The sequence below is a fragment of the Podarcis raffonei genome, chromosome 1 (assembly GCF_027172205.1).
Source record: "Podarcis raffonei isolate rPodRaf1 chromosome 1, rPodRaf1.pri, whole genome shotgun sequence".
NCBI lineage: Eukaryota > Metazoa > Chordata > Lepidosauria > Squamata > Lacertidae > Podarcis > Podarcis raffonei.
The window spans coordinates 70,413,465-70,426,413 of NC_070602.1; the positions used below are offsets into that span (position 1 = coordinate 70,413,465).

The window sequence follows — 12,949 nt, forward strand, 5'->3', positions numbered from 1 at the left end:
TATATTATCTGCACAATCAGAATGAATTTCAGGAAGAAAAATATGTATTGAAAAATATGACTTTTGAGCTGTCTGGCCCCAAAAGGACAACTAGACATTCTGTTTTGGTGATTGTAACCCTGGTTTAAGGAGCCACATGGCACCTAGCTTATATATCTGAGTTTCTAACACTGTCAGGGACAGGCGAGACCTAGCAGGCTGGAGGTTCTCCATGGCTGTTCTAACCACTCCATATGCTGGCTCTCACAATGTATGAAAATTGCTATGAATACTCAGCATGGTCAGGAGAACCAGTAGAAGGAGCAGAGAAGATATTGCTCTATTTGGCAAGTAGAAATGTCTATGCTTGTGTGACAATTGCATTAGTGCAACCTTGAATTCCACCCTAAGTATATACAGTTTTGCATAGGGAAAGTAAATATAGAGTTGCCTGGAAAGAAGTACATGAAGCAATTCTCTCTGAATTGGTTATATGACTTGGTTTATAAATTTGTGCTCCGTCCAGTTCCTCCCCCAATTCACTGAAATGTGGAGAGTTCTGAATAGATTCGAGTCATTTTTCCTGTCAACACTTCAGGGATGGTGACACATAAGGGGTAAATTAGCACCGGTTCCGAGACAAATATAACAGCTGAAGATCTGAAAGAGGTTTTCAGCAATGTACTACACAGGCTAATTTTAACTCTCAAAGGTAGCTATTCGACAAACCCTTGCAGTAAACATGAAAATGCCACCACTTACGATTTGAATTGCTCATAGCCTCCCTTCCCATTTTTAAACTTGGGAAAATGAGCACTATTACAGTCACTAAATCATGACCTCATACATCGCATTTCATAAAGCACATCTTGCACGTTTGAATAATGCGCCTCTTCAGCTTAATGATAAATGATTTCATTTGTACTTTACAATGACATGTCTTGTAATTGAGTGTCCTGAAAGGAAGCAAATAATGGTGGGACATCTGCAGTGTAAGTGAGAACTGTAAGCCAATTGTCCATGAAGATATTTTTTCTTTCTTTCATATTGTAGCTGGGTTCATGCAAAGAGATCCCAAGTGTTTCTCTGCTACGTTTGTAATAAGCTTAGGATGGCAATATTTTTAAATGGAAGGAATTTATAAGATCTTCCTGAGCAGCATTTCCCTGGAAAAGCAGATTATCAGGGATACTGTTGACAGGTATTTGTGGCACGAATCCTATGGAGATGCATCTTGTGTTAACCATGTAGGTGGTTTCTATCAGTGCTTTTGCAATTGGTTGGCTGTAGTTTCTGCATTCTTGCATACAGTAAAGGTTGTTTGAGGTGAACCAATATGAACCTTTGGTGCTATCTGGCTTTCTCTCTGCAGCAATAATGGCGGAACAACCCTTTCCCCTATTCCACAAACTTGTTCTTTTTCAAAAAAGGAAATGGGAGAACAGGGGTGTTGTGTGTCTGCTTTGTGTAGAATCACATCTAAGTGCAATGTCATAAAGGAGACAAAAAGTTAAAATATACAAATGGTGCAGAGAGGCATGGCGTCTTGTGCTGTATTAGGGGATATGTCAATTTTGCTTTCTCTCCATTTCTCATTTTTTCAGGTCTTAAGTTCATTTCTCCTCAATTCCAGATCAGTTTGTGGGTTGTTGTTGTTTTTTAAAGTCATCACGAACATTTACCAGCATCTTAATGTCAAATTCTGTTAATATGCATATTCTCATACAGCAGTTTCCCCTAATACAATACACTTTTGCCTGCTATTTTCATTCATTGTAGAACAACCTTGTGAAAATTCTCAGAAGCATAAACTGAATATAAGTGACCATCTTTCGGGAAGAGATTAGCAGCCACCTCCCTTCCTACTTTTTAAAAAGGCAGCTGTTGTATCTTTCCTTTGTATAATTATGCTGTGTTAATTTGTTCCCCAGTACATTATATGAAACCTAATGGTGCATTAGACTTCAGAAACATCACTTTAAATGGCAAACAGATTTGTGAAATTAGAGTTGGGGACAAAGCAATGAAATTAAGCTCACACTGGTCAAAATGACCTTTTTGGTTTTCTAAGCCACTAATGTTTCTACAAGTCCATTCAAAATGATAAAACAGGCTGCATCACTTAATGGAATATTTAGTGCTGTGCTGTGGTAACTTGGTGTGGCACACTCCCTGAAGAGATTGCAATGCTTAGTTTCAACAGATAACAGAAACATCCTGTGCAAGTTCCTCAAGTGGAAGAACACCAATGTGCTTGAGCCAACAGAAATGCTTCCAATAATGAAAGATTTTGTGGGCTTTTTATTGTAAATATAGTGTTCGTCAACTTCCTGTAGCAAGAGAAATTAAAAGGAGTGTCAGCACACACCCCTCGAGAACTTTAACAGACCTTATCCTCCCCATCTCTGACTGACAAATGTCACTAGTTTGGTCAAAACATTTTTTGTTGGTGTCCCCTCTATGATTCAGATGCTCTGTTCAAGGAGGAACTTCCAAATGTTCTTTGAAAATATGCTAACAATAAGCACAAATGTAACAGAAAGAAAGAGTTTGGTCTGTAGGTAATAGATAGTAACTAGACTGCAACTCCCTGCAGTGCAAATTGGGCACTGTGGGCCATAATAAAAATGTGAGATTTGTCCTAGGAATAGCAGGCATAATTTCCCAGGACAGCCCAGCACTGAGCATGGAAAGCTGGCAATGTGGACTCATGCTGGTCCTGTATTCATCACTGGATGTTAGCTATTGAGCAGAAACTTAAATTGGAAGAATGGCAGGAGAGCGACCTCTTAGTTCTCCTGCTCTTCATAAGGATTTCACCGTTATTGGTAGAACCTGGGCAAACCACATGCAGTAGTTAACACTACATGTAGTTTGTGCCTAAAACATGGTTTAACAGGAGCCTGACCTCAAGACTGTCTCTGGTCAACGACCAGCATTAGATCCACTATACCATACTAAAGCTCCCATTGTTTTATTCCCTGTAGAAAGCAGATACATAAGGAAGGTGGTTCCAATCTTGAGATGTTTAACATATTCTTTTAGTCATAGTTTGAGTATGCTAATACACCACATTCAGGACTGCCTTAAGCCATGTGCTCACTCCTCACAGAGCTGCCACTAGTGCCTTGGGTTGTTTGTGAATAAAGGTAAAGGTAAAGGGACCCCTGGCCATTAGGTCCAGTCGTGGCCGACTCTGGGGTTGCAGCGCTCATCTCGCTTTATTGGCCGAGGGAGCCGGCGTACAGCTTCCGGGTCATGTGGCCAGCATGACTCAGCCGCTTCTGGCGAACCAGAGCAGCGCACGGAAACGCTGTTTACCTTCCCGCCGGAGTGATACCTATTTATCTACTTGCACTTTGACATGCTTTCAAACTGCTAGGTGGGCAGGAGCAGGGACCGAGCAATGGGAGCTCAGCCCGTTGTGGGGATTCGAACCGCAACCTTCTGATTGGCAAGTCCTAGGCTCTGTGGTTTAACCCACAGTGCCACCCACGTCCCTAAGAAGAAGAGTTTGGATTTGATATCCCGCTTTATCACTACCCTAAGGAGTCTCAAAGCGGCTAAAAATCTCCTTTCCCTTCCTCCCCCACAACAAACACTCTGTGAGGTGAGTGAGGCTGAGAGACTTCAGAAAAGTATGACTAGCCCAAAGTCACCCAGCAGCTGCATGTGGAGGAGCGAGGAAGCGAACCTGGTTCACCAGATTATGAGTCCACTGCTCTTAACCACTACAGCACGCTGGCTAACTTGTGTGTGAATAGCAAGCCACAAATGTCTGCATTGCTGTTGAGCAAAGTTGCCCTGTTTTCTAGCTTAGTGCTGAACCGGAGAGCACCAGAGGCCAGCCCTAAATGGATTAGCTAAGAACTGATTACCACACAGAATCCTGTCCCGTGTCTTTTCATATTCTAAGAAAGCAGCTATTTTTGAATAAAGGATGTGGTCTTCTAATACTCTTTGACAGGTGAGATCAAGATAAGCAATAAGCCTATTACTAAAATTAGGGCAACTCTCCAGAGAATTATAGACCCATGACAGAGCCTGGATGGTGCCAGTAGGGCTTAACTGACAATTTCTTAAGTCAGAAATAATATCTAATTAGTTTAAGAGGAATGCAGTACCAAGCCAGTAATGAATACCAGTTGCTGCAATATAAATTAGCAGCTATACTTTATAGGACAGGAGACAATGCATTTAACCAGGGAGGGCCAACATGGTGCCCTACAGATGTTGTTGGGGCTACAATTCCCATCACCCTGACCCCTGACCATGGTCTTTTCAATAATTAAAGAAGCTGCAGCATGGCACCGTGGAAATCATTATTCAGCTAGCGATTCAGGTATTGCCGTTGAACAAAACATATTTGTTTTGAAATGTCATGAAGAGCCAAATAGCTAGAACCTATTAATTTGTATACAAATGGATAGGAGGTATTGTGTGTGCTGCAGAAAGGCTGATAATGGCATTAGTTGCTCCTGCATCTGTTCAGATCTAGGTTCATTAATACAGACTGCGATTAGAGAAGAGGAACAGCAAATTATTTATGCTGTGAATCTTCTTAGGTTGTCCAGCCATTTTGGGGTGGTAGGACACAGTTTATTATGGGAGGGAACTGTCTATTGTTTGTTTTAAATGGATTAAGTGTAGGGATAGTTTCTGAGGGCATTATGACAATGATTTTCAGGAGGAGAGACATTTTGGATGGGAGACCAAGAGTAAAAAAAAACTCTGGTTGGGCGCACTTCTGGTTGGAGGAGCTGGGAACGGATTGCTCTTGAGAAGGCAGGTATTAATGAATTGTGAGTGGATTTTTGTGATAAACCCCAAAAAGTGGGTGGGTGGTTTTGTGTAAGCAATCCTATGCATGTCTAGGCAGAAGCATATCCCACTGCGTTCAGTGGCTATATACTCAATAGCAGCATAAAACACACTGAAGTTATTTCCCACCACTGTGTTTTGTACATTGCTGTACACATTAGAGAGGTGAGGGGGGTGTCTTCACCTGATGCACATTACCTGTTAAGTTTCCCCACTCCTGCACCATGCCTCTGGAACTCCTATTTATGAAGATGTCAGCTGCAGTTTTGTGCTCAATGTGCATGTGCAATGGCTGTTTCAGATACTACTTCTTTCTTCTTCTTTGGAAGACGCCTGTGCGTGAATTTGTTTTATGTGTGTAGATCAGTGTACACTGACCAACACACAGGCTTCGCAGTAAGGCTCTATTCCGATGGCATGAGTAATCATGACGATAGTAGATTCTTATCTGCTGCAGCCTTCATCTGCCTTCACAGCTGTTGTAACATACTGGTTGTTATCTTCCACTTGTTCTGCTGTTGAGGACTTTTTGGATCATTCTTTGTCTAGCTCCTCCCCCTTGACCTTACCACCTTGAGTGACCCTGCTGGGAGTACGAGACTCCCAATGGCTTCACTCACAAGTGTCATAGGAACGTGCAAGCCCACTCACCACGACAAGGTGATAATCGAGTGATATACACACTCAGATATACACACCTAGCTTCACTAGGTGAATGTGGCTTAAGACTTCTACTTGGATTGAAGTTGCTTTGAGAATAAATGCAAACAACAGCAGCATATCTCAAGAAACTACTGGATCGATATTGACTGTGGCTAATGTCTTGTGCATGCAGCTTCAAAAAATAGCAGCGGGAGAACGTTGAATGCAGAGTAAACAGTCCCATGTGCACAGCTTGAGTACAGGGCACAGAAGGTTTTTTATATTGTGAAGTTTTGTAACTGCCATTGAATGCTCAGGATAAGTAAAAGCCAATTTTAAATACATAAAATATCCTAAGTTGCTAAATACCATTTCTGTTTAAAATATCAAAAGTTGAGGCAATTTTCTCCAGTAGTTTGATATTTCCCAGTTAAAAATGTTGGTTGTGGTTTAAGATGGAAAAAGTATGCAGTGATGGTGAGAGAGCTAAAAGCCATAAGAATTATTCTGACGAACCTTCTTAATAAAGAAACTTCTCTTTATAGCAGGAAAATATATAAAGCTGGACTAGGAAAATCAATTTCTCTTTCTTTGCATTCCCACAAGGCTGTCAGAAAGACAGAATTCATTTGCTCCTGTACCAAGTATATTGAACATTTCCACTCATACAAAATATTGAAGACAAAAGAGACATCAATAGATGATTCTTAAAAATTCTCTGTGTTTGGTAAAATGTCACCTCTGACTGTTTGGTTTTTTTTGCTTGAACAGTTGGTACTGATGATCATTAGTCATTACACATAACTGCATATAGAATTACTGAGGATCTTCCTCACTATCAAATATTCAAGCTGGGGCTGTTATAAATAACAGTAAGAGGTGACATAACAGCCATTAAATTACAACTAAGGTCATTATTTTCTTTCATGGTGGTATCATTAACCAAGCCTGGGCCATCTTAGTTGATCATCAGACACTGATTACCATCTACAGCTGGTGAACGAATCTCACAGTCTCCTTTGTTCAGTATTATGTGGGTGATAACTGCAAATGAAGAATGGGACTGAAGGATCCCAAATGACCAAAACATATTGAGGCATTTAAGATTTGAGGATGATGGCTATGGTTTTTGTTCCTTCTGAAAGCTGTTTGTTTCAGAACTGGATGATGTGGCACAATCAGATAATGTTAAAGGCCCCAGAGGCTTCTTCAGTTAACTAGTAGTGGAAAATATGCTGTGTTTTGGCACATTAAATCAGAACCAGTGAGGGTGGTGAATGTCCTGTGTGAGTGTCTGGAGGTGGTTAAAAAATGGATGGCAGTTAATGGATTGAGGATGAATCCTGACAAAACAGAAGTACTATTTTTTGGGGGGGGGACAGGGGGCAGGCAGGTGTGGGGGACTCCCTGGTCCTGAATGAGGCAATTGTGCTCCTGAAGGACCAGGTGCACAGCCTTATGGTCATTTTGGACTCACAGCTGTCCATGGAAGCACAGGTTAATTCTGTGTCCATAAATATATTAAATAAAACAAATATATGGGCTTAAGTGAATTTACCAGAGATGGTTTGGTGAGGAAGGCTTAAAATGTCACGGAAAATATGCAAAGGCCATGGTTAAACACTGAAATACCAGGCACAATGAGAGCTTCCAAGAAGAACACATAGCAGACTTGATAAAACCATCACAGATTTTCAAGGTGCAGAACTAAATGTGCAGCCAGGAGCCCTGAAAGCAAATCCACCTGCACACAGAGGCTGCATTTGCACATAATGCTGTGCCACAGTAGGGGTTCAGAATGAATGTTTAGGCTCCTGAGGAATGCCATTCTAAGCTAAACCCTGGCTTACTTGCCAAGCCACTGTGAGCTGCAAGTATTGGGGAGGATCAAAGTGTATGTGAGTTCTTGCTTTGGGGCTCCAGCACAATTTGTGTGGCCTCACTGTAAATCACCAGTATGAACACACAGCAGAGTTCAAAAAAGCACTACAGATTTACAAGGGTACACAAAGGTCTGGAATAATATCTAAATCGACCAAACTGCAGAGCTTGTATTATTTGCGATTGCAGTATTTTGATACGAGTTTTGGTTAAAGTGCTACTGAAGGTGTAGTCTGCAGAGGTGGAGGCCTGGTGAGGATCCAGGACCATTGCTGCTCTTTATTATGTTTCTGTTCTAAAAGGAAACGCTATGTCGAGATCCTTAAGCATCCAAAGGCTTCAGTACCACCTCCAAGGTGAACTTGTTTGAGGCATTTACCTGCTAGCCTGGTGGCTTGTGCACCTGTCTGAATCAATCCATTTGAAAAGATCACATTCTCTAAAACTCATCTATCAACCACCAGTAAAAGAGAGCAAGAGATAATGGAGTGTACTGTTTAACTTTGTCTACTGACTCTAAACCAAGCATTCTCTTCACAGGGCCTGAATCAGCACCAGATTTTGGGCAGTGCTGACAGTTCTTCCTCATAGGGCACCAAGCTGAGGGGACACAAAATATTACTCCTACTACAACTACTACTAATACCTAAATTTATACAGGCACCTGCTGAGAAGATCCATATAAAAACAACTGTACCAAAAGGAAGAACTTCCTGTACATTAGGAAGAACTTCCTGACAGTAAGAGCTGTTCGACAGTGGAATTTGCTGCCAAGGAGTGTGGTGGAGTCTCTTTCTTTGGAGGTCTTTAAGTAGAGGCTTGACAACCATATGTCAGGATGCTCTGATGGTGTTTCCTGCTTGGCAGGGGGTTGGACTCGATGGCCCTTGTGGTCTCTTCCAACTCTATGATTCTATGATTCTATGAATCAGTGTGAAAATAAGACATGGGGTAGGGATGGATGAAGGACCAAATTTTGGACTTTTTCAGAGTGCCATATTACCAAGGTTGGCCACTGACTGAATCATGTTGCTCAAGGGCTACATTCACTGTGCGACAGGTAGCCTGTTAAGATCAAAACCAGGTCTACTGCAACTTTGAATACAAGTTTCTGACATGGAAATTTGCTGGAAAGCTGATAATCTTTTTGAAGAACGAGGTACAAATAAAGTTTTCCTGACCTGGATCTACTTTTGGGGAGGGGGTTCTTTTGGAGGCCAACGGGAAGTTCCTGTGCGGAATGGACAAACTCTAACATGAACTATTGTGTTTAAGAGAATAGAAACAAAGTCTTAAGGAGTGATCTTTTGCGGAACTGTGTTTTCCCTAAATCCTGTTTGGGAAACTGTATTTCGGTGATGGTGAAGGGAAGGAATCCAAAATCCACTGGTGCTATATGAAAGACTTTAGCATTTAGACCTCAGCTAAATATTTCATTTTGAAGAACTGGAATTAGTACTAGATTTATGGCTGAAAAGCCCACCATTACAAGACAATGAGAACTGACTACTGTGAATGAAAAATAGTCTATGGTCACCTGATGATGCTTTTGATTTTATTTAGGGATTTGTAAGTTGAGGCAATAACCAGGACTGACAATGGTCCATAATCAGCATGTGAGAAATCATCTCCAATGTGACTTTGTTTTATTATAGCTCTGGGAAACCCACTTGGCAAGCAAGCTGACTTTTCTGAAGAGAGAGGAAAAACTTGATCAGCTTTTAAACTCAGGGCAGTGCTTAATGAAAATCAGTGATGAGATTTAGAAAAGTAAGGCTTAAATGCTGCCTTCCCCCTTCAGACAGACAGTGCTGGAAGCTCAGAGAGAATAAGACAAGAAGGAAAATATATCTTTTTTATTTTTAAAAATATTCTATTCATTTCTTTTTCTTAGTGCCAGTTAGGTGAGAGACCCAGCTCAACAGGACATCTGTTACATTTTTCATAATAAAAATATATATAACCCTAAGAATATTCATCACAACTAAGAGTAATCAGCAAAACAATTACAATTTTTATTATTATATTTATATCCTGCCACCCTAAAAAAGAAGGGGGGGATGTATCATAGGCAGAACACTCCTGTCATTGGGATAAGGTGGTAAGGAGAGAGATTTTGTAGCAATGTAACCACCATATCCATGGCTCTGCTGTGGCCAGTGCAGGAGATGTGGGGGCAGAATTTTTCTTTTTGTCTCCTGTTGACTCAATGTTGGACCCAGGGCAGACATAGTATGGGGCCACTTTTGTCCACATGTCTAATGAACAAGGGAGCTTGGGATCCTGCAGATTCACACCTGTCCCCAACATACCCATAGGACATTTACACCAGCAAAGTTTTCCATAGATGTACCGAAGAATCCTCCACAGATACACATGTTGTTTGGCTCATGGTTCTTTCTCTCTGCATGTGGAGCAGCACTAACATGGCTCCCTAAAACACCCCAGATGGCCTTCAACTGCCTGAAAGATTTCAGCTCTAATAAGTGAGCTGAAATAATATCATTATTGCAGTTGTACCTTGGATCCTGAACGCCTTGCGAGTTGAGCATTTTGGCTCCCGAATGCCGAATGCTTCCTGCAGCCATTCAGAAGCCGCACTTTGGTTTCTGAACGTTTTGCAATTTGAATGGACTTCCGGAACAGATTCTGTTTGACTTCCGAGGTACGACTGTATTTTAAAGCACAGAGCAGCCATCCTGAGATTACTATGTGGATTAGCCTTCCAAAGTCTTCTGGAAGTCACCGCAACCTGGAACACAAAACACTCTCGACCAAAAAAACTTTGGCTGACTTAAAAGATCCATACCTATGACTTAAACGTAACATGTATCCAAGATAAGGCTAAGCACTACACACACACCCAACCCCGCTTCCCCAACATCACACATGACCCTAACTGGTGCCCTCTTCATATATGTGGGCTTCATATATGTAGTAGATGAACTTCAGCCTCATGCTATTTCAAACATTGCATCTGCATGAGAATTATCAGCTTACCAGAAGGAACCACCTGCCCTCTCTTCTCCATGCATCATTCTCCATGCATCATTCTGGGAGCTTTCCCCCTGAGCCAGTTTAAGGGGTTCAGAGAAAAAGGAGGGTGGAAAGCTCCATTGAGCAAGCAGAAGCCTTTGCATAGTGTTTCCACTGACCGGGTTTGTTAGGTGATTTCTACCCTATGTGTTGCACGCATGAGACAGAATGCATATATGGTGAGTGGGCCTAGCCAGATACCCCTGCCAGGTGTGCATTCTTTTAAGATCAGGATGTGCCTAATAAGCAGCAAAAAGGGCTGCAGTGAGTGTATTAGCAAAGCTGCTTTACTGGTTTAAGCAGCACACAAGAATGGTGCACGCATTTGCACACAGGGTTACGAGGAAGGTATGCAGAGCTTGTGAAGGCTTATGAATCTGGCTTCTCCACATTTAGAGGCACTGGCCAATAGCAGTCGTCGTGTTTCAGGACTGATTGAAATAGTTCATAAAGAAAAAGCAGTCTCAGTTGGCACAAAATATCCTTGCCAAAGCATATTCTGTACTGGAGCCAAACACACTACTATAATGAAGTAGACTTGCTGACATGCTGGCTTTGTCTCTCACTACAAAGCATACTGCTGACTTGGTGATTTATCAGAAAAATCTTCAGCCACAGAGGGGCAACTGAAACCTAACAGCTTACACAAATGTATCCCCTTTCTTGAGTTTGGTCACGCATGATCTTCTCTCATATGTTTTGCTTCTGTGCATATTCTACACGCAGTCACTGGTGCTTGCGAAAGGCGGCGGCAGAACTCAGTGGTAGACCATCAATCTGCTTGGCATACAGAAGGACCCAGGTTCAATTTCCAGCATCTCCAGGTAGGGCTGGGAAAAACTCCTTCTGAAATCCCAGAGAACCACTGCCAGTAGTCTGACTCAGTATAAGGCAGGTTCCTGTGCTGGTAGCTACAGGCCTGCAGCCACCATCCCCTGCCCCATAATGCTGCTGGAATGCTGCTACATTGTGATGTAGCCTAATTCTGAGGTGGCCTCTATGGGGAAAGATAGCAGCCCCCATGTGATGATGTTGTTGTTGTTGTTGTTGTTAAAGTAATGTAAGAAATAAAGGATGCTGCCACTGTCAATGTAAGGGAAGATCTGGAATCTTTGGGGAATTTTAGCTGCCCTTTTGTTACACATCACCCTCCCCACGCTTTCAAAACCAAAAGTCCATTTGAAAGAAAGTTAAGACATGTACACCCATCACCTCCCTTCCTCAGTATTAATATATAGAAAATTTGTTTAGACTGCAAGACACAAGAGCAACAGTTTTACAAAGCCAGGAGGCCTCTACTTCAGTAGACAGAGAATACTGCCTTTAGACAGAGATTAGGCAGTTTTTCTGTTTCTAATGCATTTCTATCATATTTACACGTGGCAGAAACTTTCATGTTTAGAATTCTTTCCCGGGAGCAGCCAATGTGTTATCTTTAAGATGATGTTGCACTCTTGGACTACAAGTCCCATCAGCCTTGGTCATGCTGGTTCTGGCTGATGGGGACTGGCAACATCTGTGGAGTACCATGTTGGCCACCTCTCTTCTAGTTCACTGATTCAAGTAAAATAATGGTCTCCCATAACTACAAGAAGCATTCCTATTTCAGAACCAAAGAGAACCAATGGGACATCCAAAATGGCTCTAAGGATTTTCTGTTAAATCTGTTCAGGGAGGTCAAAGCATTTGTAAAATACATTTCCACATGTCTCAATCCAGGAGAGAGGCTGTTTTATCTGGAGTCTCTGAAGAAATAAACCAACCTGCTAGTAAGATGGGATCTGGGGCAACTGCTAGTATATCCAATTATTTTCACCCTCTCATTAGAACATCTGGGAGGAGGAGGAGGAGGAAGATGAACAGAGGAGGCTAAAAGCTGCAAACCAAATCTCTGCAACAAATTTCACAATGCCATTAATTCCATTCAAGGAACTCTTGCTAATAGATGGGGCCATGAAATGAAGCTCTCAGAACAGTGATTGAAAATTCAGTAGAAAAACCTCAACTTAAAATTCAGATTCTTGTGCCTGCCAATTATTTCTTGTAGCATCCAAGTTACAGGACTGTGTAACAGTGACATCCAGTGGATATGTGGACTTCAACAGCTATTCTTCATGCATATATATATAGGCCTACACAGAGTTGTGCTGCCTGACTTTGACTGTTAGGGAGTTGCTTTATGCTAGGCCTGACTTATTTGTTCATATAGGTCAGTATACCCAAGCCATTTAAGTGTTGCAGGAATACAGTCTAGTATACTGTATGAAATGTTTTCCTAAATTACTTTAGGTAGTTTTCTTTTGAAACTAATTCTTATCAAATACTTTGTTACCTTGCCTAATTGATGTTTGGGTATTGAATTCCTTTAACTAGACTAGACTGAGAGTTGTTGAGGGTTAAGGATATATATCCAGAGATCAATGCATGTATTTGTAGGATAATGGTCAAGAGATGCAGTTCATAACTGAAAAGTGACACAGGTGAAAAATAAACAAATAAGCAACCTCTCTTTAACCATTGCATGCTGTGGCATAAAAAACCCCCCCAATCAAGCACGAAAACTGTACCAATGTAGAACTAGAGACTTTGT

The 12,949-nt window shown here is 41.6% G+C and overlaps 1 protein-coding gene across 1 annotated transcript in view; it reads left to right on the forward strand.

Annotated features, from left to right (window-relative positions):
* INSC (INSC spindle orientation adaptor protein) overlaps positions 1 to 12,949 on the forward strand; it is a 124,689-nt gene that overhangs the window by 79,751 nt on the left and 31,989 nt on the right. The window lies entirely within an intron of this gene.